The sequence below is a fragment of the Bos grunniens genome, chromosome 22, assembly GCF_055505025.1.
Source record: "Bos grunniens cultivar Pamir isolate PY7600 chromosome 22, Bosgru_T2T1.0, whole genome shotgun sequence".
Lineage (NCBI taxonomy): Eukaryota > Metazoa > Chordata > Mammalia > Artiodactyla > Bovidae > Bos > Bos grunniens.
In genome coordinates this window covers 31,199,207-31,223,763 of record NC_141186.1, presented here as the reverse complement: position 1 = coordinate 31,223,763, position 24,557 = coordinate 31,199,207, and the positions used below count along the sequence as shown (strand labels likewise).

Sequence of the window (24,557 nt, the reverse complement as noted above, 5' to 3'; positions counted from 1 at the left end):
ACCTCATCATGTTGTAATGACAGTGTGTTATTAAAATAAAATCTATGTATTATAAATAACCAGGTTTCACATATTGTACACATGAGTTCAGAAAAAAAGATAAGAATAATCCTGTTCTAGTGTGATGCATGCAACCACATGTTCTATAGTACTGTGTTCAGTTCAGTTCAGTTCAGTCGCTCAATCATGTCCGACTCTTTGCGACCCCATGAATCGCAGCACGCCAGGCCTCCCTGTCCATCACCAACTCCCGGAGTTCACTCAGACTCACGTCCATCGAGTCAGTGATGCCATCCAGCCATCTCATCCTCTGTCGTCCCCTTCTCCTCCTGCCCCCAATCCCTGCCAGCATCAGGGTCCTTTCCAAGGAGTCAACTCTTTGCATGAGGTGGCCAAAGTATTGGAGTTTCAGCTTCAGCATCCGTCCTTCCAAGGAACACCCAGGACTGATCTCCTTTAGGATGGACTGGTTGGATCTCCTTGCAGTCCAAGGGACTCTCAAGAGTCTTCTCCAACACCACAGTTCAAAAGCATCAATTCTTCGGCACTCAGCTTTCTTCAGAGTCCAACTCTCACATCCATACATGACAACAGGAAAAAACATAGCCTTGACTAGACGGACCTTTGTTGAAAAGTAATGTCTCTGCTTTTCAATATGCTATCTAGGTTGGTCATAACTTTTCTTCCAAGGAGTAAGCATCTTTTAATTTCATGGCTGCAGTCACCATCTGCAGTGATTTTGGAGCCCAAAAAAATAAAGTCTGACACTGTTTCCACTGTTTCCCCATCTATTTCCCATGAAATGATGGGACTAGATGCCATGATCTTCGTTTTCTGAATGTTGAATTTTAAACCAACTGTTTCATTCTCCTCTTTCACTTTCATCAAGAGACTTTTTAGTTCCCCTTCACTTTCTGCCATAAGGGTGGTGTCGTCTGCATATCTGAGGTTATTGATACTTATTCCGGCAATCTTGATTCCAGCCTGTGCTTCTTCCAGCCCAGCGTTTCTCATGATGTACTCTGCATAAAAGTTAAATAAGCAGGGTGACAATATACAGCCTTGACGTACTCCTTTTCCTATTTGGAACCAGTCTGTTGTTCCAGTTCTAACTGTTGCTTCCTGACCTGTATATAGGTGTCTCAAGAGGCAGGTCAGGTGGTCTGGTATTCCAATCTCTTTCAGAATTTTCCACAGTTTATTGTAATCCACACAGTCAAAGGCTTTGGCATAGTCAATAAAGCAGAAATAGATGTTTTTCTGGAACTCTCTTGCTTTTTCCATGATCCAGCGGATATTGGCAATTTGATCTCTGGTTCCTCTGCCTTTTCTAAAACCAGCTTGAACATCTGGAATTTCGTGGTTCACGTATTGCTGAAGCAATTTTGAGCATTACTTTACTAGTGTGTGAGATGAGTGCAATTGTGCGGTAGTTTGAGCATTCTTCGGCATTGCCTTTCTTTGGGATTGGAATGAAAACTGACCTTTTCCAGTCCTGTGGCCACTGCTGAGTTTTCCAAATTTGCTGGCATATTGAGTGCTGCACTTTCACAGCATCATCTTTCAGGATTTGAAATAGCTCCACTGGAATTCCATCACCTCCACTAGCTTTGTTCATAGTGATGCTTTCTGAGGCCCACTTGACTTCACATTCCAGGATGTCTGGCTCTAGGTGAGTGATCACACCATCATGATTATCTGGGTCGTGAAGATCTTTTTTGTACAGTTCTTCTGTGTATTCTTGCCACCTCTTCTTAATATCTTCTGCTTTTGTTAGGTCCATACCATTTCTGTCCTTTATCAAGCCCATCTTTGCATGAAATGTTCCCTTGGTATCTCTAATTTCCTTGAAGAGATCTCTAGGCTTCCCCATTCTGTTGTTTTCCTCTATTTCTTTGCATTGATCACTGAGGAAGGCTTTCTTATCTCTTCTTGTTATTCTTTGGAACTCTGCATTCAGATGCTTATATCTTTCCTTTTCTCCTTTGCTTTTCGCTTCTCTTCTTTTCACAGCTATTTGCACGGCCTCCTCAGACAGCCATTTTGCTTTTTTACATTTTTTTCCATGGGGATGGTCTTGATCCCTGTCTCCTGTATAATGTCATGAACCTCCGTCCATAGTTCATCAGGCACTCTATCAGATCTAGTCCCTTAAATCTATTTTTCACTTCCACTGTATAATCATAAGGGATTTGATTTAGTCATACCTGAATGATCTAGTGGTTTTCCCTACTTTCTTCAATTTAAGTCTGAATTTGGCAATAAGGAGTTCATGATCTCAGCCAGAGTCAGCTCCCGGTCTTGTTTTTGCTGACTGTATAGAGCTTCTCCATCTTTGGCTGCAAAGAGTATAATCAATCTGATTTTGGTGTTTACCTTCTGGTGATGTCCATGTGTAGAGTCTTCTCTTGTGTTGTTGGAAGAGGGTGTTTGCTATGACCAGTGCGTTCTCTTGGCAAAACTCTATCAGCCTTTGCTCTGCTTCATTCTGTACTCCAAGGCCAAATTTGCCTGTTAGTCCAGGTGTTTCTTGACTTCCTAGTTTTGCATTCCAGTCCCCTATAATGAAAAGGACATCTTTTTTGGGTGTTAGTTCTAAAAGGTCTTGTAGGTCTTCATACAGCCATTCAACTTCAGCTTCATCAGCGTTACTGGTTGGGGCATAGGCTTGGACTACTGTGATATTGAATGGTTTGCCTTGGAAATGAACAGAGATCATTGTGTCGTTTTTGAGATTGCATCCAAATACTGTATTTCGGACTCTTTTGTTGACCATGATGGCTACTCCATTTCTTCTGAGGGATTCCTGCCCGCAGTAGTAGATATAATGGTCATCTGAGTTAAATTCACTCATTCCAGTCCATTTTAGTTCACTGATTCCTAGAATGTCAACATTCACTCTTGTCGTCTCCTGTTTGACCACTTCCAATTTGCCTTGATCCATGGACCTAACATTCCAGGTTCCTAGGCAACATTGCTCTTTACAGCATTGGACCTTGCTTCTATCACCAGCCGCATCCACAACTGGGCATTGTTTTTGCTTTGGCTCCATCCCTTCATTCTTTCTGGATTTATTTCTCCACTAATCTCCAGTAGCATATTGGGCACCTACCGAGCCGGGGAGTTCCCCTTTCAGTATCCTATTTTTGCCTTTTCACACTATTCATGGGGTTCTCAAGGCAAGAATACTGAAGTGGTTTGCATTCCCTTTCCTGTGGACCACATTCTGTCAGACCTCTCCACGGTGACCTGCCCATCTTGGGTGGCCCCACAGGCATGGCTTAGTTTCATTGAGTTGGACAAGGCTGTGGTCCGTGTGATCAGATTGGCTAGTTTTCTGTGATTATGGTTTCAGTGTGTCTGCCCTCTGATGCCCTCTCGCAACACCTACCATCTTATTTAGGTTTCTCTTACCTTGAACGAGGGTATCTCTTCACGGCTGCTGCAGCTGGTACAATGGCATACATTTGTTGTGCTGATAGTATGTGCCAGGAATTGAGGCTGGGGATACAGATAGGAACCATTTATGACAGATTTATTATTTCTATTTTATGTTTTTTTTTTTTGGAGTATATTTGCTGTGCACTGCTCTGTCACTTTCTGCTGCACAGCCAAGCGAGGCAGCCATGCGTATGCACATATCCCCTCTTTTTTGGATTTCATTCCCGTTGAGGTTACCGCAGAGAACCGAGTAGAGTTCCCTGCACTCTGCAGTATGTTCTCATTAGTTATCTGTTTTTATACATAGCATCAATAGTGTATGTATGTCCCAGTCTTTCTATTCATCCCGCCACCCTTCCTTACCCCTTGGTGCCCATGCATTTGTTCTCTACATCTGTGTCTCTGTTTCTGCTTTGCAAGTCAGATCATCTGTGGCACTTCTCTAGATTCCACATATATGCATAAATATATGATTTTCCCTTTCCAGGTTACTTCACTCTGTATAATATTTTCTAGGTCTATCTACATCTCTGCAAATGATACAATTTCATTTATTTTTATGCTGAGTAACATTCCACTGTACATATGTGCCACGTCTTCTTTCTCCATTCATCTGTTGATGGACATTTAATTTGCTTCCATGCCCTTCTTTTGTAAATAGTGCTGCAGTGAACAGTGGGGTGCAATGTATCTTTTTGAATTATTGTTTTCTGTGGCTTTATGCACAGGAGTGGGGTTGCTGGGTCATATGGTAGTTCTATTTTTAGTTTTTTAAGGAACCTCCATACTGTTCTCCCTGGTGGCTGTTATCAGCTTACATTCCCACCCGCGGTGCAAGAGGGTTCCCTTTTCTCCATACACTCTCCAGAATTTACCATTTGTACATACTTTGATAATGACCCTACTGATCTGTGATACCTCATTGTAGTTTTGATTTGCATTTCTCTAATAATTAGTGATGTTGAGCATCTTTTTGTGTGTTCGTTGGCCATCCACATGTCTTGTTTGGAGAAATGTGTATTTAGGTCTTCTGCTTATCTTTTGATTGGGTTGTTTTGTTTTTTAGATATTGAACTGCATGAGCTGTTTGTATATTTTGGAGATTAAGCCTTTGTCAGCTGCTTCATTTGAAAATATTTCCTCCCACTCTGAAAGTTGTCGTCTTGTCTTGTTTATGGTTTCCTTTGCTGTGCAAAAGGTTTTAAGTTTAATTAGGTCCCATTTGTTTGTTTTTCTTTTCATTACTGTAGGAGGTCATTCCAAAAAGATCTTGTTATGATTTATGTCAAAGAGTGTTCTGCCTCTATTTTCCTCCAAGAGTTTTATAGTGTCTGGACTTACGTTTAGGTCTTTAACCCATTTTGAAGTTTTGGGATTTTTTCCTGTGTGTATGATGTTATGACAGATTTTAAACACAGTTTTCAGAGCATCATACTTCACAATTAAGATGGACAAACCAAAACTATCAAAAAAAGAGAAACCAGAGTATTCAGGAAAGGGACAGGTATTAAAAGCATGTGTCACCTATACAAACAAAACAATTATTTTGTACAGTAATCAACATGAATGGTGAGAATACTCAGATGAATAAATCATTTTCCCATGAATTAGTGGGAAATTTGAGACAGATGGACAGGTGTACCCACAGCTGTGAGTACAGAATAAAAAGTAAACAGCTCTCCCTGAGGATTCTAAACAGTGGCATTTGAACTGAGTCTTTAAAAGAAAAATACGGGTCACTTGGCAGATAAAGGAAAGGCAAGTGTTTCAGTGTACCTTGGAGGAAGGATATAGACCAGGGTATATTATGTAATAGAATGGGGTTCACAGGCAGTAAATAGATACAGGAAAGAGATGAGAAAATGCCAGATAGGCCAGATCATGGAGGTTTGGATGACATTTTAAAGGGCTTGGACTTTCCCTATCAGTAGCTTGGAACCACTAACAGTGTTGGAAAGGAGGAAATAATGTAGACATTTGTATTAAAAAATAAAATTACAGATGCTGAAAGCCCTATAAAGACAATACAATGTAATAATTGTCTCTACAGTGTTATATATTATTAAAATATATGTGTGATTTGAGTCCTGAACCATGAATAGGGGTAGAAATGTATTTTAAAAGGTGACCAGAACTCTCTGACAAGGTTAGGTTGAGCTGAAATATGGATGATAAGAAGTTGGTCCATTAAGGCCAGGAAGAGGCACACGTGCAAAGGCCCTAAGTAAGGACAGAGTTGGGCATGTTTGAGGGTCAGAAAGATGGTCAGTGGGACTAGATCACACGAGAGAAGGTGGGAGGGGCAGAGCACCCGGTCAGAAAGCTCAGTTGGACCCATTCCCATAGTCTTTCGCATCATGTAAGAAGTGGGGACTTTTTTCCTAAGTGCAGTGGGAAGCATGTTAAGGGTTTTTTTGACTGCCACCTGCAGCAACTATGTTGGAAGGAGATTATAAATAGGCTGGAGTATAGTACAAGTTGAGTAGTTGTTGGGGAATCTTGTCGGATTATCCTGACTGCAGATGAGACTATTTGCAGAAGAATTGAAAAGAACTAGATTTCACTGGAGTGTATGTTGGAAGAAAAGCTGAGAGAATGTATTGTGGTTGGTTGTGAGAGCTGAGATAAAAGAAAGGATCAAGTATCAGTCCTAGATTTTCACTCACTAAATAGAGGAGCATTTGTACTTCCTGTAATGGGAACAATGAGGACAGGAAGAGACTCACAAAGAAAAAGAGAGTTCTGATTACCCTCACTAAATGAAATTCCTATTTTAGCTCTCCAAAAAGAACTATTGAGTAGACAGCTAAACATCACAGTTTAGAGTTTAGAGAAGTCAGGACTCAAGACACACATTTAAGACATTTATTGATTATAATTAATGTCTTGAAAACATATGCAATCATCTAAGAGAAAGTGTAGATAGAGCAGAGTTGAAGCTTAGGACCCGACCATGAGGTGTTTCAACAATTAGAGGTTAAATGAACTGATAAGGGGGAAGAGATAAGCTTGAAAAGCAGTCCCTGAACACATGGAAAATCAAGTGAATGTTGCTTTAAGAACACCAAAGAGGAAAGAATGCTCCAGGAAGGAAGGAAGGAACCACCCTTTCAAATGATGCTTGAGAATTCAAGTAAAAAGAGAACAGAAGTTGAATTTCTCCACGTGAAGGTCAAGTTCACCTTGACAAGAGCCCAGTGTGGATTTATTTTTTTTAAAAGAAAGAAAAATTTGGGACAAGAGGAAGAGTAACTATAGATATTGCCTAAGAAGTTTTCCTTTGAAGACAGTAGAACAGTAGGGTTGTAGATGGAAGGAAATTTGAGGATAAGCAATGTGAATTAAGGAGGTTGACACTGGAGTATTATTTGTTTGTTGGTGGGAACAAATCAAAACCAAAGGGAAGGACAAAATGAATGGTGCTGAAAGGAAGGAGCTTGATTGCAGGACTACATCATCGAGAGGGCAAGAGGGTCTGGGATACAGAGAACAAAAGAAGCAGCTGCTCTTAACATTAACTCTATACCTTAGAGAAGCTTTTTAAAAAGGTTAATGAAAGTGGAAAAACATTCATTTATAAGATGAATAAGATTTAAGATCCAATATGTACCATGGTTTTTAGAATTGAATAATTGAGATTTGCTAGGAGAGACGAACTTAAGTGTTCTCCCAAAAAAATGAATTTTCAAAAGAAAAGAAAGGTAAATATATGGGGTGATGGATGTACTAATTAACCTGAAGGCGGAATCCTTTCACAATGTATACATATATCAATCATTATTTTAAATAACTTACAATTTTGTCAATTATACCTCAATAAAGCTGTTAAAAATGGAGGCAGTGAGTGAGATTACAGCTCTAAGTAGGTTGATTTAAGAAGGTTTTAAGATTTGGAAGGGAAAATGGTTCCCACGTTGGAGAAAGAAATATTTGAAAACAATTGAGCAGTAACAATTATTAGAAAGCTCTTCCTTGCTTGGAATCAGAATTCACTTTCTTCTTTACAGTATCATAAATTTAGACTCATACATCATCAAGTATGGTATAGATAGCAAAATATTACACCCTTCACTGTGGATGGTAATTCTATTGATTTTGACCAAGAGTGCTTTAAATACACGTGAATTTACAACAGATTATTTGGAGCTTGTTTAATATGGGTCAGATAAAATTCCGTATTTTTCATGTTTGTTAATGTTAATTTAGATCACCTTAAAAGTGAAAGTGAAAGTCAATCAGTCGTATCCAACTATTTGCGACCCCATGGGCTACACAGTCCATGGAATTCTCCAGGCCAGAATACTGAAGTGGATAGCCCATCCCTTCTCCAGGGGATCTTCCCTACCCAGGAATTGAATGGGGATCTCCTACATTGCAGGCAGATTCTTTACCAGCTGAGCTACCAGGGAAGCCCTTTATTTGGGGTTTAATTTACTAGAGAGTAGCTTAAAAGTGTATTTGTATCTATTAATTTTCAACTGTTAAATCTATTTTATCTCAATAATTTTGTATTAGTAACTTAGAATTTTGCCTCTTTAATCCAAAATACTGACTGTCCTTTCAGTTTTGAGATGTCTTATATCTTCTTCTCAATCAGTGATTCCTCAATCTTTGGTCTCAGAAGAAAAAAATATTTGACTTATTTTTTTCTCTTAATACGTTTGTCTTTTACTGAACAGTCAACATTTTCCTGATTATTAGAATCAACTTTAGGCTTCCTCAAATCGGTTTGTAATCTCCTTCCTATGACCAGTGCATTTTCTTGGCAAAACTCTATTAGTCTTTGCCCTGCTTCATTCCGTATTCAAAGGCCAAATTTGCCTGTTACTCCAGGTGTTTCTTAACTTCCTACTTTTGCATTCCAGTTCCCTATAATGAAAACGACATCTTTTTTGGGTGTTAATTCTAAAAGGTCTTGTAGGTCTTCATAGAACTATTCAACTTCAGCTTCTTCAGCGTTACTGGTTGGGGCATAGACTTGGATTACCCTGATATTGAATGGTTTGCCTTGGAAATGAACAGAGATCATTCTGTCGTTTTTGAGATTGCATCCAAGTACTGCATTTCGAACTCTTTTGTTGACCATTATAGCTACTGCACTTCTTCTAAGGGATTCCTGCTCACAGTAGTATATATAATGGTCATCTGAGTTAAATTCACCCATTCCAGTCCATTGTAGTTCACTGATTCCTAGAATGTCAACGTTCACTGTTTCCATCTCCTGTTTGACCACTTCCAATTTGCCTTGATCCATGGACCTGACATTCCAGGTTCCTATGCAATATTGCTCTTTACAGCATTGAACCTTGCTTCTATCACCAGTCACATCCACAACTGGGCATTGTTTTTGCTTTGGGTCCATCCCTTCATTCTTTCTGGAGTTATTTCTCCACTGATCTCCAGTAGCATATTGGGCACCTACTGACCTGGGGAGTTCCTCTTTCAGTATCCTATCATTTTGCCTTTTCATACTGTTCATGGGGTTCTCAAGGCAAGAATACTGAAGTGGTTTGCCATTCCCTTCTCCAATGGACCACATTCTGTCAGACCTCTCCACCATGACCTGCCCATCTTGGGGTGGCCCCACAGGCATGGCTTAGTTTCATTGAGTTAGACAAGGCTGTGGTCCTAGTGTGATTAGATTGACTAGTTTTCTGTGTTTATGGTTTCAGTGTGTCAGCCCTCTGATGCCCTCTTGCAACACCTACCGTCTTACTTGGGTTTCTCTTACCTTGGACATGGGGTATCTCTTCACAGCTGCTCCAGCAAAGTGCAGCCACTGCTCCTTACCTTGGACGAGGGGTATCTCCTCACCACCATGCCTCCTGACCTTGACATGGAATAGTTCCTGACATCACCAGATAGTCAACACTGAAATCAGACTGATTATATTCTTTGCAGCCAAAAATGGAGATGCTCTATACAATCAACAAAAACAAGACCACAGGAGCTGACTGTGGCTGAGATCATGGACTCCTTATTGCCAAATTCAGACTTAAATTGAAGAAAGTAGGGAAAACCACTAGACCATTCAGGTATGACCTAAATCAAATCCCTTATGATTATACAGTGGAAGTGAGAAATAGATTTAAGGGACTAGATCTGATAGAGTGCCTGATGAACTATGGTCAGAGGTTCGAACATTGTACAGGAGACAGGGATCAAGACCATCCCCATGGAAAAGAAATGCAAAAAAGCAAAATGGCTGTCTGGGGAGGCCTTACAAATAGCTGTGAAAAGAAGAGAAGCAAAAAGCAAAGGAGAAAAGGAAAGATATAAGCATCTGAATGCAGAGTTCCAAAGAATAGCAAGAAAAGATAAGAAAGCCTTCCTCAGCAATCAATGCAAAGAAATAGAGGAAAACAATAGAATGGGGAAGACTAGAGATCTCTTCAAGAAAATTAGAGATACCAAGGGAACATTTCAGGCAAAGATGGGTATGATAAAGGATAGAAATGGTATGGACCTAACAGAAGCACAAGATATTAAGAAGAGGTGGCAAGAATACACAGAAGAACTGTACAAAAAAGATGTTCACGACCCAGATAATCACAATGGTGTGATCACTCACCTAGAGCCAGACATCCTGGAATGTGAAGTCAAGTGGGCCTTAGAAAGCATCACTATGAACAAAGCTGGTGGAGGTGATGGAATTCCAGTGGAGCTATTTCAAATCCTGAAAGATGATGCTGTGAAAGTGCAGCACTCAATATGCCAGCAAATTTGGAAAACTCAGCAGTGGCCACAGGACTGGAAAAGGTCAGTTTTCATTCCAATCCCAAAGAAAGGCAATGCCGAAGAATGCTCAAACTACCGCACAATTGCACTCATCTCACACGCTAGTAAAGTAATGCTCAAAATTCTCCAAGCCAGGCTTCAGCAATATGTGAACCGCGAACTTCCCGATGTTCAAGCTGGTTTTAGAAAAGGCAGAGGAACCAGAGATCAAATTGCCAACATTGGCTGGATCATGGAAAAAGCAAGAGAGTTCCAGGAAAACATCTATTTCTGCTTTATTGACTATGCCAAAGCCTTTGACTGTGTGGATCACAATAAACTGTGGAAAATTCTGAAAGGGATGGGAATACCAGACCACCTGATCTGCCTCTTGAGAAACCTATATGCAGGTCAGGAAGCAACAGTTAGAACTGGACATGGAACAACAGACTGGTTCCAAATAGGAAAAGGAGTACTTCAAGGCTGTATATTGTCACCCTGCTTATTTAACTTCTATGCAGAGTACATCATGAGAAACGCTGGGCTGGAAGAAGCACAGGCTGGAATCAAGATTGCCGGAATAAGTATCAATAACCTCAGATATGCAGACGACACCACCCTTATGGCAGAAAGTGAAGAGGAACTAAAAAGCCTCTGGATGAAAGTGAAAGAGGAGGGGGGAAAAGTTGGCTTAAAGCTCAACATTCAGAAAACGAAGATCATGGCATCTGGTGCCATCACTTCATGGGAAATAGATGGGCGAACAGTGGAAACAGTGTCAGACTTTATTTTTGGGGGCTTCAAAATCACTACAGATGGTGACTGCAGCCATGAAATTAAAAGACGCTTACTCCTTGGAAGGAAAGTTTTGACCAACCTAGATAGCATATTGAAAAGCAGAGACATTACTTTGCCAACAAAGGTCCGTCTAGTCAAGGCTATGATTTTTCCTGTGGTCATGTATGGATGTGAGAGTTGGACTGTGAAGAAAGCTGAGTGCTGAAGAATTGATGCTTTTGAACTGTGGTGTTGGAGAAGACTCTTGCGAGTCCCTTGGACTTCAAGGAGATCCAACCAGTCCATTCTGAAGGAGATCAGCCCTGGGATTTCTTTGGAAGGAATGATGCTAAAGCTGAAACTCCAGTACTTTGGCCACCTGATGCAAAGAGTTGACTCATTGGAAAAGACTCTGATGCTGGGAGGGATTGGGGGCAGGAGGAGAAGGGGACTACAGAGGATGAGATGGCTGGATGTCATCACTGGCATGATGGACGTGAGTCTGAGTGAACTCCGGGAGTTGGTGATGGACAGGGAGGCCTGGTGTGCTGCGATTCACAGAGTTGCAAAGAGTTGGACACGACTGAGTGACTGGACTAAACTGAACTGAATCTCCTTCCTGAATACCAAGACAAGTCTGCCTCCCTTGTATATCATGTTGCACTCTTGTTCATCCTTATTTCTGAAACATTTTATTTATTGAACATACAGAACGTTAAAAATCCTGACTCCAAAACAAGATTCCTCTATGATAACACTAGGCTCTGTACACATCTCCTTCTCCTCTTTCTGTTTGTCAATATCTACAGAACCACATGTACTTCTGAGAAGACACTCATGATTCTCAAAGCAGAATCTTTTAGACTATGTTTAAAAGATCACATTTATAATTCCTCTGCAGTGTAGTCTTGAGTGTATGAAGTCAGGTTTTGAGTAGCTGTCTGAATATCCCAATATTGTCTTCTCCCATCATTACTCATTTCAAAATATGCTGGCTTCTCTTTCCAAAGTTCCAGCACAGCTTCCCATTCTTCCACGGGATCAGATTTAATTGTTTATTCTATTGCATCCTCTGTTTCTGAGCCATGAAATTTGTTTTCTTTCTTGTTTCACAGAAATATCAAGTCAGTGCCTCCTATTTTAGGTTTTGATATTATAATACTTATTTCCAACAGTAATTTCTATAAGGGTCATTCTAATCTAAATTGTGGTGTGGTAATAAACAGCCCTTAAAACCTCAATGGCTTACCACAACCAAAATTCATCTCTTACGTAAGAAAAGTCCACTGTGTACTGGGCAGCTCTTCAAGGTATCTGAATTCCATGGAGTGAGTCAGACAGTCCAGTGGCTTCTATCTCATGACACCACCCATGTTGCTGCTACCTGTCTCTTCAAACTCAATATCGCCCAACCTGATCCATGACACCGCCTTCCCTAACCCAATCCATCAAACCTACATTTGATGTTCCTATATGTTTGATGTTCCTATATCAAACCTATATGTTCCTGTATAGAGCTATGGGATCCATCATTTAGGCAATTGAAGGCAAAAACTTGCAGCATTTTTTATTATTCTCTGTCTCTGGGTATATAAGGGTCTCTTTGACTCCTATATAATCAGTGATACACTATTTAACAATCAGTTCTCCAGAAAGAAAATGTTTATATGTTTACATTTATCATACATTTTGTTGGGCTTCCCTGGTGGCTTGGACAGTAAAGAATCTGCTTGCAATGTGAGAGACCCAGGTTTGATCCCTGGGTTAGGAAGATCCCCTGGAGAAGGGAATGGCAACCCACTCCAGTATTCTTGCCTGGAGAATTCCGTGGACAGAGGAGCCTGGCAAGCTGTAGTTCATGGGGTCACAAAGAGTCTGACACAACTGAGCGACTAACACACACATACACATTTTATTAATATAAAGAATATGTAGGGACTTCCCTGGTAGTCCAATGGTTAGGGCTCTATACTTCCTCTGCAGGAGACCTGGGTTCAATTCCCAGTCAGTAAACTAGGATCCCACATGCCATGTGGCACAGCCAAAAAAAAAAAAAAAAAATTTAGAAAAAGAATGTATAGTACACAACTTACAATGATAAGCCAATGAATTCTCATAAAATGTTTTGATTTTGCAAAACTCTTGGTTCCATAGCCAACTTAAGGTTGAAACTAACAAGTAACTCAGATACATATGTTGGTTGATAGTTTGCCTTGCATTAAAGAGAAAAGATAAGAGTGAAACAACACAGATATATGTCAGAATTTCATTCTTTTATCAGTGATGTGAATGACTTCTTTGCTGAATCAGATAACTGTTTTCACATCCTGGAGAAATATTTCCTCAATTTTGTGTGATATTCACAATGAAATATCTGCAGGCATGATATACTTCTAAAAATAATCTGCATTATTAACATTTTCTCCATCACTTTCTTAAGTCTGCAAAATCAGCAAGATAATAAAGCAAGCTCAATCAGCAAGATCAAATGCTATAAATCATATAGCATTTGACAATTACCAAGGAATAAATACTTCTCTGATTTCAAGCTACCAGTGTGACATAACTGAATACAGGGTTGAAAAAATTTGCACAGTAACACACCATTTGATATTTCCCATAGAAACACAATAGACATAAATAGCCTTGAGAGCATCAGATCAGATGAGATCAGATCAGTCCCTCAGTCGTGTCTGACTCTTTGTGACCCCATGAATCGCAGCACACCAGGCCTCCCTGTCCATCACCAACTCCCAGAGTTCACTCAGACTCATGTCCATCGAGTCAGTGATGCCATCCAGCCATCTCATCCTCTGTCGTCCCCTTCTCCTCTTGCCCCCAATCCCTCCCAGCATCAGAGTCTTTTCCAATGAGTCAACTCTTTGCATCAGGTGGCCAAAGTACTGGAGTTTCAGCTTTAGCATCATTCCTTCCAAAGAAATCCCAGGGCTGATCTCCTTCAGAATGGACTGGTTGGATCTCCTTGCAGTCCAAGGGACTCTCAAGAGTCTTCTCCAACACCACAGTTCAAAGCATCAATTCTTCAGCGCTCAGCTTTCTTCACAGTCTAACTCTCACATCCATACATGACCACAGGAAAAACCATAGCCTTGACTAGACAAACCTTTGTTGGCAAAGTAATGTCTCTGCTTTTGAATATGCTATCTAGGTTGGTCAAAACTTTCCTTCCAAGGGGTAAGCGTCTTTTAATTTCATGGCTGCAATCACCATCTGCAGTGATTTTGAAGCCCCCCAAAATAAAGTCTGACACTGTTTCCACTGTTCGCCCATCTATTTCCCATGAAGTGATGGGACCAGATGCCATGATCTTCATTTTCTGAATGTTGAGCTTTAAGCCAACTTTTTCCCTCTCCACTTTCACTTTCATCCAGAGGCTTTTTAGTTCCTCTTCACTTTCTGCCATAAGGGTGGTGTCATCTGCATATCTGAGGTTATTGATATTTCTCCCAGCAATCTTGATTCCAGCTTGTGTTTCTTCCAGTCCAGCATTTCTCATGATGCACTCTGCATAGAAGTTAAATAAACAGGGTGACAATATACAGCCTTGATGAACTCCTTTTCCTATTTGGAACCAGTCTGTTGTCCCATGTCCAGTTCTAACTATTGCTTCCTGACCTGCATACAAATTTCTCAAGAGGCAGATCAGGTGGTCTGGTATTCCCATCCCTTTCAGAATTTTCCACAGTTTATTGTGATCCACACAGTCAAAGGCTTTGGCATAGTCAATAAAGCAGAAATAGATGTTTTTCTGGAACTCTCTTGCTTTTTCCATGATCCAGCCAATGTTGGCAATTTGGTCTCTGGTTCCTCTGTCTTTTCTAAAACCAGCTTGAACATCAGGAAGTTCACGGTTCACATATTGCTGAAGCCTGGCTTGGAGAATTTTGAGTATTACTTTACTAGGGTGTGAGATGAGTGCAATTGTGCGGTAGTTTGAGCATTCTTCGACATTGCCTTTCTTTGGGATTGGAATGAAAACTGACCTTTTCCAGTCCTGTGGCCACTGCTGAGTTTTCCAAATTTGCTGGCATATTGAGTACAGGACTTTCACAGCATCATCTTTCAGGATTTGGAATAGCTCAACTGGAATTCCACCACCTCCACTAGCTTTGTTCATAGTGATGCTTTCTAAGGCCCACTTGACTTCACATTCCAGGATGTCTGGCTCTAGGTCAGTGATCACACCATCGTGATATCTGGGTCGTGAAGATCTTTTTTGTACAGTTCTTCTGTGTATTCTTGCCATCTCTTCTTAATATCTCCTGCTTCTGTTAGGTCCAGGTAATAGTTAAACAGTAAAATAGAGGCTTAGGAATTAATTCCTGTTGAATATTTGTTAACTTTGTTTTAATATAATTAATTACAAGTTGATATAATTTAATTTTTGAAAACCATGCTTAACAGGCAACTAACAAAATTACTCAAAATTTAATCACTGGCTCTTGTAAACCAGTACGTACCAACTCCAGCACTCTACTACAAACAGGAGTTGATTCTACTAAAAAATCTTACAAATCAGTTGACTTCTCTCCATTTCTGACACCTTCACCCTAGCCTAAATTGTCATTGCTTTTTATTAGCCCCTTAAAATATCCTCTTGTTTTTCTAGATCTACACTTAATTTTTCCCAAATTATTCTTCAAACTTCAACCAGAGTCATTTTTAAATGCCAATATAACCATGTTTTCCAACATATTCATTAATTTATCTGTTCAGCAAATGACTGTTGAGTTGTGTGTCCCAGACACTACTTCAGTTTTTAGTTGACTAAGGTAAACATGAACAAAAGACAAAAACTCTTGGCTCATGAAGAATCCATTTTCCTGGGAAGATACAGACAGTACTGGCAGACCTCAGAGATACTGAAGTTTTGATTCCAGACCACTGCAGTAATGGGAATACCATCCTAAAGTGAGTCATATGACTTTGTCTCTCACTGCATATAACATTATATTTACATTACACTGTAGTCTACTGTGTGCAATAACGCTGTCTTAAAAAACAATCTACATACCTTAATTTTAAAATAATGCTTTTGAAAATAAATAATAAAGGTTGACTTACTTGACACAGGGTTGCCACAAACCTTCAGTTTGTTAAAAAAAAAAAATGCAACATTTATGAAGTGCAGTGAAGCAAAGCACAATAAATAGAGAATGAGGATGGTTTGCACAGTCCTCCCTCACTATCTGGGACAGATTGGTTCCAGGAGCCCCGATAGATACCAGAATCCGCAGATTCTCAAATCCCTTACATGAAATGGTGCCGCCTTTGCATATAACCTAGGCATACCCTTCTGTATTCTTTCAATCATTGCTAGATTACTTGTAATACCTCGTTCTATGTAAATAGTTATAAATACAATGTAAATTGCTGTGTAAATAGTTGTAAATATTCTGTGTAACTAGTTACTGGCAAATTCAAGTTTCCCTTTTCAAGACTTGTTCAATTTTTTTTCCCCAAGTATTTTCAGTCTGCAGTTGGTTGAATCCACAGATGCAGAACCCAAGGATACAAAGTAATAAAGTGTACATCAGAAGGCAGTGAATGCTACAAGGTGGGGTAGGGGAGTGCAAAGCAGGATAAGGTAGAGATGGCAGGGAATTCTGGTCCTCAGGTCATGCCTCATAGACAAGGGGAGATTTGAGCAAGGATTTGACAAAGGTAAGGGTGCATCCATTTGGATTAAGCAAGAGGAGGAAATAGCCAGTGGACACAGGGAGCCCAGTGTAGCTAGAATAGATTGAGCAGGGGGAGGTGGTAAAGAAAAAAATTTAGTCAGGGACTGACAGTGGATATGCTATAGAAGGTCTCGTACGTCATTGCATGGACTTCAACTTTCACTCCACCTGAAGCCCAGGCCCAAGATGTGTTTTGAAAAGCAGCATATCAGACTTTTCAAGTAGATCACACTTGCTTAAAGCCTTCAGCTGCTCCTCTTGCTCTTCAGGTAGAGTCTAGTGTTCTTCATGTCCCGGATAATATGACCTTTGTGCCATGTGCTCGTCCTCACCTCCTGCTACTGTCTCTGCTTTCTTCCTGTAGGTCTATTAAATCAAGTACACACTGTCAGACACTCACAACTGTCCGAACTTCTCCTCCATAATATCAATACCTATCATATTAAAATGATCACTTTTGATTTTGTGATTAATTGTTGGTCATATAGGTTGCCTACCTCCACTGCTACTCTCTGCTAGAAAAGAAAGTTGGTTCAAACAGGGCAAGTGTCTCTGCTGCTGTTCACTGATCTATCTCAAAGAATTAGACCAGGGTTTGGCACAAATATTTGTTGACTTACTAAATGAATGTCTTATGTATTAATCTATTCCAAGCATTTAACTTAAGTTCTGTCTCAGGATATACATTCTGTAATTTTTTGATGGAATGAATAGGTAGCCAAACACAGGATGTATGGATGAATCGATGATTGAATGAGTGAAAAGAAAGAATAAATGAATGAATGACCTATGTCATTCTGTATTCCCAGTTGCTCTTTACTCACTAAGTCATGTCTGACTGTTTTGTGACCCCATTGACTGTAACCCACCTGTCTTCTCTGTCCATCAGATTTTCAGGCAAGAATAGTGAAATGCGTTGCCATTTCCTTCTCCAAGGGATCTTCCTGACCCAGGGATCAAACCCACATCTCCTGATTGGCAGGTGGGTTCTCTAGTACTTCCACCAGAGAAGCCCGTATTCCCAGTACTGAACCCAAAGTCTGGTTCATGGTAGGCATTCTGTATTTTTTTAATAAATAGATGATAGGATGGATAGGTAATTTAATGAGTGAATTAAAGTCAGTGTATAAATGAATGAAGCATCTTTAATAAAATCAGAAGGGTTTCTGTCCTCCAAGAAGAATATCTCTTTTGCCCAGAGGGGGTCACTTGATCAGCCCATTAGTTCTCTACTTGGTTTTCTGCCATGGATATATTTTGAAGAACATTTTTATTAGTTTTGGAGTCACTTGCAAGGGACTCTTGAATTCTCTTTTGGCTCGCCTGCATTCTTGTTCACACCTGACCTGCCATAGTTTGCGGATCTCCCTGGTTTCCTTACTTGGGCCACATTTCCAAGTGTCCCTTTGATCTCTGGCACATACTTTTGCTAGGCTTCCAATAAGGTGTTTTGAAACAGTCTCCAGATTTCCTGTGGCTTATTGACTTTTTAAATTATTCCTTTCATTTGTTTTTCCTACCCAGTGCCTACACTTGTTCTTAGGTTCCCTTTATAAAATTGAGTAACCACACGATATATAAATTTTCTCTCCGAGCCCAGAATGGTCTCAGTGTTGTGATCACTCAGAGACACTTTTTCTTCCAGGTCTTGCCCACCACTCAATCCAAGTCTAAAATATTTTCCTTCCTTAATAATTCTAAAAGACATTTTTCTAAGAGGAGGTCATTTATCTTATCCAATAAGCTTATATTCCTATTTCTAATCTACATGTGAACTGCAAATAAATTAGTCTCTGAGAAAGTACAGAGAAAGAGAATGCTGTGTCTGTGTGTTGTAGAATGAATATGTGTGTCTCATTATACAGTGTGTACACACACATAAACGTGTGTGTTTGTGTACACTGTATAATTAACAGTTACTTTAAAAATCATCTCATTTATTTCTAACTAGGAAAGTCTCTAGTCATGATTGCTCTTTTGGCAGAAACCAAAATCTATTCAAATAGGTGTCATTAGATGATTTTGGGTTCCCATCTGCAGAGGTGAAATGCTACTTTGTTCCTTCTTTGTCATATTTTCACCTTCCAAGTGCTATTTGAAGGTAGAGTTCAACAACCTAGTAGAAGTAGGAATCATTTAACATAACGAAAAACTAGCTTTCACATTTTTTTGCCCAGGCATTTCATCAGTCAGAATTTTTCCTACCAAAGATGTTTATTTTCAACCATTTCTTGCTTTATTTGGCTAAAAGGTACGTTCTTTGCTACATTTAATAGCCATGTGTATGCTACCCAAAGTAGAGATCACAGACTTTTCATCTGCAGATTTTTACCAGACTACAGTGAACCAAAGAACATGTTAGAAATTTGACCCTAGAGTGTATATATACTTCTTGCAAATATTTTAGCAGACTGGCTGGTCTTCAAAACTTTTATATGATAAAACACTTACATAGTCAGTGTTTATTCAGATTATAGATTGTGGTGTGAATGTAATAGATTGTGTTTTAAATAGCAAAAACTGAAAATGTGCCTTTTTCCACCTCAAACTTTTGGCTTGTTCAAGTAATAATGAAGAAGCTTTAAAAATTTGGTGATATGTTTTCCATCCCTGATATTGGCATATGCACATAATTATCTTTTTTTTTTTCTTTTTGATGCAATTTCATTATTTGTCATGCTGGCCGTGGTGCACCAATAAAGCCAAAATATCATATTAGAATTCATGACAGTTTTCACATTGTATTATCAATATGTGGAAATAATTGTCTGCTCTGAGATTAAATTACATTATTGTGTATCTTTTTCATGCCTAATAAATAATGATGGATGGCTTTTATTTTCATCACCACCTGCAACCATTTAGTCACCCCTTGATTGTTGAAGATAAAATAATAAAAGGCAAGTGTTATGTTGCAAGCAGAAGAATGTAGTCAAAACAGTTGTATGTTCCTTGCTTTCATTTGCATTATTTTAGTCCCTAAAGAGCAATGCATGGTGGTCTATAAAAGAGATCAACCCGGGGGAAACCTAGAAATCAGTTTCCATAAATGAGGAGAGAAGGATGTGGGAAAATATTTTTTTTTTCTGGTAGAACAATAATTATTTCTTAGTGCACGATTCTTAATCTGAAAATGAGTTTTTTGTTCTGCTGTGCAAATCAGTTACGTGCAATTAGAATGCAAAGCAGAGGCACATCTTACTGTTTAGCCTTTTTAAAATAGAAATGAAAACAGCCCGGAAATTGTAGCAAAGTTGAACATGCATGCTAGGTGATTTTGAAATCCAAAGACATAAAACTATGCATAATAAAAAGGCTACTCTAAACTCATTACACTTTTTGAAATTGGCAATTGGGAGGCTTAATTTTAAAATTCCTACTTGCATGTTTGGGAACTTATTAACTGTATTTCTAATGGTCAGTTGCCTTGCCGGCGTGTTTTAGGTATGTTTTGTTTGTTCTCCTGTGTATAATTCCATTGCCTCATCATTCAGTTTTATCTATGTCTGACCCATTCGGGTTTTTCTTTTAATTGTTCAATGTTCTGCTTAAACAAAATTGATTCATCTTTTTTGGTGAAACTTTGGAACTGAAATTATAATCAGCAATGCTTTGAGTTTTCAGGGGGAAAGAAACACCTCTGAGTTTTATGATCCTCATATATTTCATCTCTGAAGAATGTCAGACATTTTTTTTTATAAAATAAATAGACGATGTTTATAATGGAAACTAGTCATTTGATCTTTTCAGTTACAACAGTGAGGTAAGAAAGCAAACTGTAGACAAAATCTTTCTTGATATTTGGTTATGAGTCACAGGCTGACTCTACAGAACCTTTTCACATGATCGGCTGTTATCTTTAAATCAAAAGATGACAATCTTCTCAGGCACGGCAGAGACTCGCACCAAAATCCAGAGGTAATCCTATCAAATGTCAAGTTACTGCAGAAAAGTGGCTTGAAAAATAGGCCAACGGTCCATTATTTGACGAACTCCAAGTGAACATTGAGGTTTATGGAGTCTGTCTTTCACTGGGCATTCTATTAATGCCCTTCCCAATTGTTTCAGAGCATTGATTTAAAAAGAGCACAGAAGCCCTTCCCTTGTTATGGCTGTTTTGTTACCTGACTGCCCATCTCCCTTTATAATAAAATGGCATGAATAAAATGATAATAAACATAATTTTATTAGTATCATTACTCATTGCAGAAAGTACATATTTACATCCCCTACAAGAAGAAAAAGAAGCTGAGAGCTTGCTTCCTTCACATTTGAGAGAGCCGTGCTAAAGTCACAGGTTTTCTAGATTCTCTGCGCCTGCAAGGAATTTTGTGTTTGCAGCCTGGGAGGCAAATTCATTTGCAGTGGTTCATATGTATGTATCCTCTTTTGAGGGTCAAGATTTTACTTGGCCTGGGAAAACACCTTAAAAGACCAAGCCTGCAAAGCAAACTTGCATAAAAGCTACCCAAAAGTTATAACTGGGACGTCTCTCTGCAGACACAACACTAGACACCATAAAGAAAGTAAGATTCAGCACATGCTGTGTAACTCTTCTGTTTAGAAGCCCCTGCTGCTCTTCGGCCCTCTCTGTGTTCTCTGCAAGTCCTGAGAACCCAAGGCTTTACCCAAATATACCTAGTCCCAAAATTGCAGTTTCACTCCCTGGCAAACAGAAAGTTCTAGAATGACAGCCTCATGGGATAATTTTATTTTTCTCTTGTGTTATCTCTTGTCTGTTCTGATTTTCTTCAGCCAAAGTCTTCCTGACTTGACCTAGCAAAAAAAGAAAACAGAAAATATGTTGGAGAAACTGTACCATACATACCCAAAATGGAAATATTGAACTAGCTCCATTAAAATAAATCATTCTTCGTGCTGTAATCCTTCTTCTTTTTTTTTTTTTAACTTTCACACTTTCTGTTCTCCTAGTGGTTTGCTAATTCTAATAATGTTTCTCAAGTCCGTGCTTTGTATATGAAGACCTTCAGAAGTTTTTAATTCATATCAAAATTATTAACTTTCTTGGCTTACATATTTGCAAGAGAGAGAAGTATGAGCAAAATACTTACATCCATGCATGCACTAAAATACCGTAACCTGAAAACCCGCCCCCTGTTAACAGTTAATAGTTCAGTGCTCTGGATTTAGCGCAGTTACTCTGCGCTTCTCAGAAAAACATTTTGAAGGAAAAAAACACACTTTCGGCTAATAAAATTTATGTTAGAATGACAACAAAATGTCAACATCTTTGAAGTGTTTTGAGCACTTTTGATGTTTAAAAAATATATACACAATTTGAGAATTTGTAGGCAGTGTACCTATTTACAATTGTAATTTTTAACATCCGAGGTCGGGGGGATCAGTTTGTCTGAAATATAGACAAATGTTCACAGCATTAACACCAGCAAAGTCATTTTGGACTAAGATTCTTAAAATAAACGTACTCACTGAGCAGTAAATATTTGTCCAATTGGATATTCTAAATGTTAAAATCCGTTAGTCATTTTTTTTAATTTATTTTTTTATTGAAGGATAATTGCTCTACAGAATTTTGTTGTTTTCTGTCAAACCTCAGCATGAATCATTTTGGTTGAACTCATGCAGCACAATGAGATTGCTTTCACTTTTCCAGCAGGCATCTGAAGTCACGTTAGGGCTTAACAACTAGTCCTGGATTCCAGAAAATACTGTGAGGGAAGGAAAAACAGACTCTTTGGCTGGAGTTGTGGAAGGAGGGTGGAACCTTATGAATTAGATGACTACATAAAACGTAGGCAATTTTATTTTGGCAACAAATTCAGGCTTTTGCATTGGGCTTGGATTTTTTTTTTCACACTCTTAATTCAAATACATGTCTACAGTTCACCTAGAAAAAGAAAGATTCTTACCCATCTGCAGAGCACAGTTTAACTAATAAGTACTTGTTCCATTTTTATCTTTCAGATTAAAGTACCATGAGCTTAAAAACTCTGCAAGCTATAAGATCTGCCCCAAGGTAAGTGACTAGGATCACGGAGTAATAACTCAAAGATGAGCTCAGATCATGTCCAAATTCATGAGAAGAGAAGCACATGTTTGATGAATAGTTGAGATGATGTCATAGATCAGCTTTGGTGGAGTGTCTAGTGTTCTCAATCATCCTCAAAATATTATTTAAAACACCTAGAAAATAGCACCTTGAGGGTGGTAATTTCTCAGGTGAAATAGTGCCCCAAACTTATCAAAATGTTTCATTAGCTAGACATTTATTTGGAAACTGTGAACCAGTAGAAATGGCTGGTGAAATTTATGGCATCTTCCATTGAGCCAGTTGACTTTCTTTAGCAATAATAGGGACCCTAATAATGGGCTCTAATCTGCCAGTCCAGACCAAGGACAATTTGATGTAGCTCCATGGTAGCATATTTTAAGCTTTTTTTGAAGTTCAGGAAGACATCTTTCAGAATCCGTCAGTACTTCAGAAGCATGGCTCGCCAAACCAATCAATCTAGTACAAAGTTTGTTTTTAGATTCTGAGTTCCTTGTTACTGCTTTGTAAGCAGATGTCTTCAAAGATATAATATGGTGAAGAGATTATGTGATTTTTGGGTGTAGCAGTTCTGCCAGTTATAATTAAAAGGGCCAACATCCAAGTTTTGTTTTCTTTATAAACACTGTGGAGTGTGTCAGTGGCCGATCTAAAATTACCCACAGAAGAGTGTGCGTTCTCTTCTTTAGCACAAGATAATGAAGATGGTGTGTGAAATGCGCCATGGTTATAATAAGCTGGTGGACTTGTGGTCCTACGCGCAAACTTGTCCAAATGTAATTATAAGAGTTTTAAGAGAATTGTTGCTTCCTAAACTGACTAGTCAAGTGACTCAAAAGTTAATATCACCAAATTAACAAACTGACTTTGAAGGTCTACAATTGTACCTAGAAAATAGCTACTTGGAAGTAATCATCCTTTTTTACAGGGAAGCAATATCTTTTAGAGGCATCTCAATGCAAGGGGTGCCTATTTAGCATTCTCTGTAGATACTGCTTCTAGAAAGGTGTAGTGGATCTAAACATGAAAAGCCGCAAAGAGCTGGGCTCCCACGTCTTTTTCTCATGCATGGAGGAGAGAGGGCCAGTATGAACCTGCTCTGTTGTTTACATGTTTGGAAAGGTGTGATTGCCAGGCTCCCCCGCCTGAATCACAAGGGCAAGAAATCAGACTGAGGCCCAGAATTTTGACAGGGAATGTCTCAAGATGATTATTTAATTGTAAGCCTCTATACCACTGGTTTTTATATACAGAGAGGAAAAAAAAAATCAGGGTAAAGCTTGGAGCCATCAACATATAATTCTTTCAGGATTTGGGAGATAGTCTAAGAAAGATGGCATCCATGCTTGAGATCTGTGTAAATCAGGGAGGCTGAAGACATCTTTCTCCTTTCTGTTTGGAGTACACATCTTCAAAAATTCTGTGGAGAAACTGAAATGTAGGAATGTTGTTCCAGTAATGAGAACCGAGGGATCCCAATGCCTCTTATAGGGAGTCCCTCTCAGTGGCTGGTGTGGTTGAGTGACTTGTAGGTTTCCCAAAGGCAATGGGCGCTAGAATCACTGAAGAGAAAATTGTCACTCAAACTAGCCTCATATTTTGCTGCAGTTAATTTGTTTTCGGTGTTCTCAGTGTCCTATGGCATGTATCTCCTGTCTCAGACTTACCAGATTGAACAACCAGATGATCTGTAATTGCTTTAAAGGGGTTGGGGGAGGGGGACAGGCAAAAATTCTTAAGTAACCAAAATTTACCAAAACAACCATCCAATCTAAAAACATGTCCAGTGCTGAGCTGTTTTTATATTTCTTTTCATTTCTGAGGTATCTGTATACTGACAGGTAATATTCGTGTTGTTACATACTCTCTTCATGTAAATATAGGTACAC

At 39.1% G+C, this 24,557-nt stretch overlaps 1 protein-coding gene across 35 annotated transcripts in view; it reads left to right on the top strand.

Annotated features, from left to right (window-relative positions):
• Window positions 1-24,557, top strand: part of LOC147348250 (uncharacterized) — an 888,338-nt gene that overhangs the window by 678,337 nt on the left and 185,444 nt on the right. For 23 of the 35 annotated variants that reach the window (XR_015151291.1, XR_015151289.1, XR_015151290.1 and 20 more), the window contains one exon: window positions 22,584-22,635. The gene's annotated coding sequence lies outside the window, so the exon portion shown is untranslated. Of the gene's footprint in view, window positions 1-17,526; window positions 17,620-22,583; window positions 22,636-24,557 lie in introns of all 35 variants that reach the window. The other 12 variants (XR_015151283.1, XR_015151279.1, XR_015151280.1 and 9 more) reach the window with 1 other exon arrangement.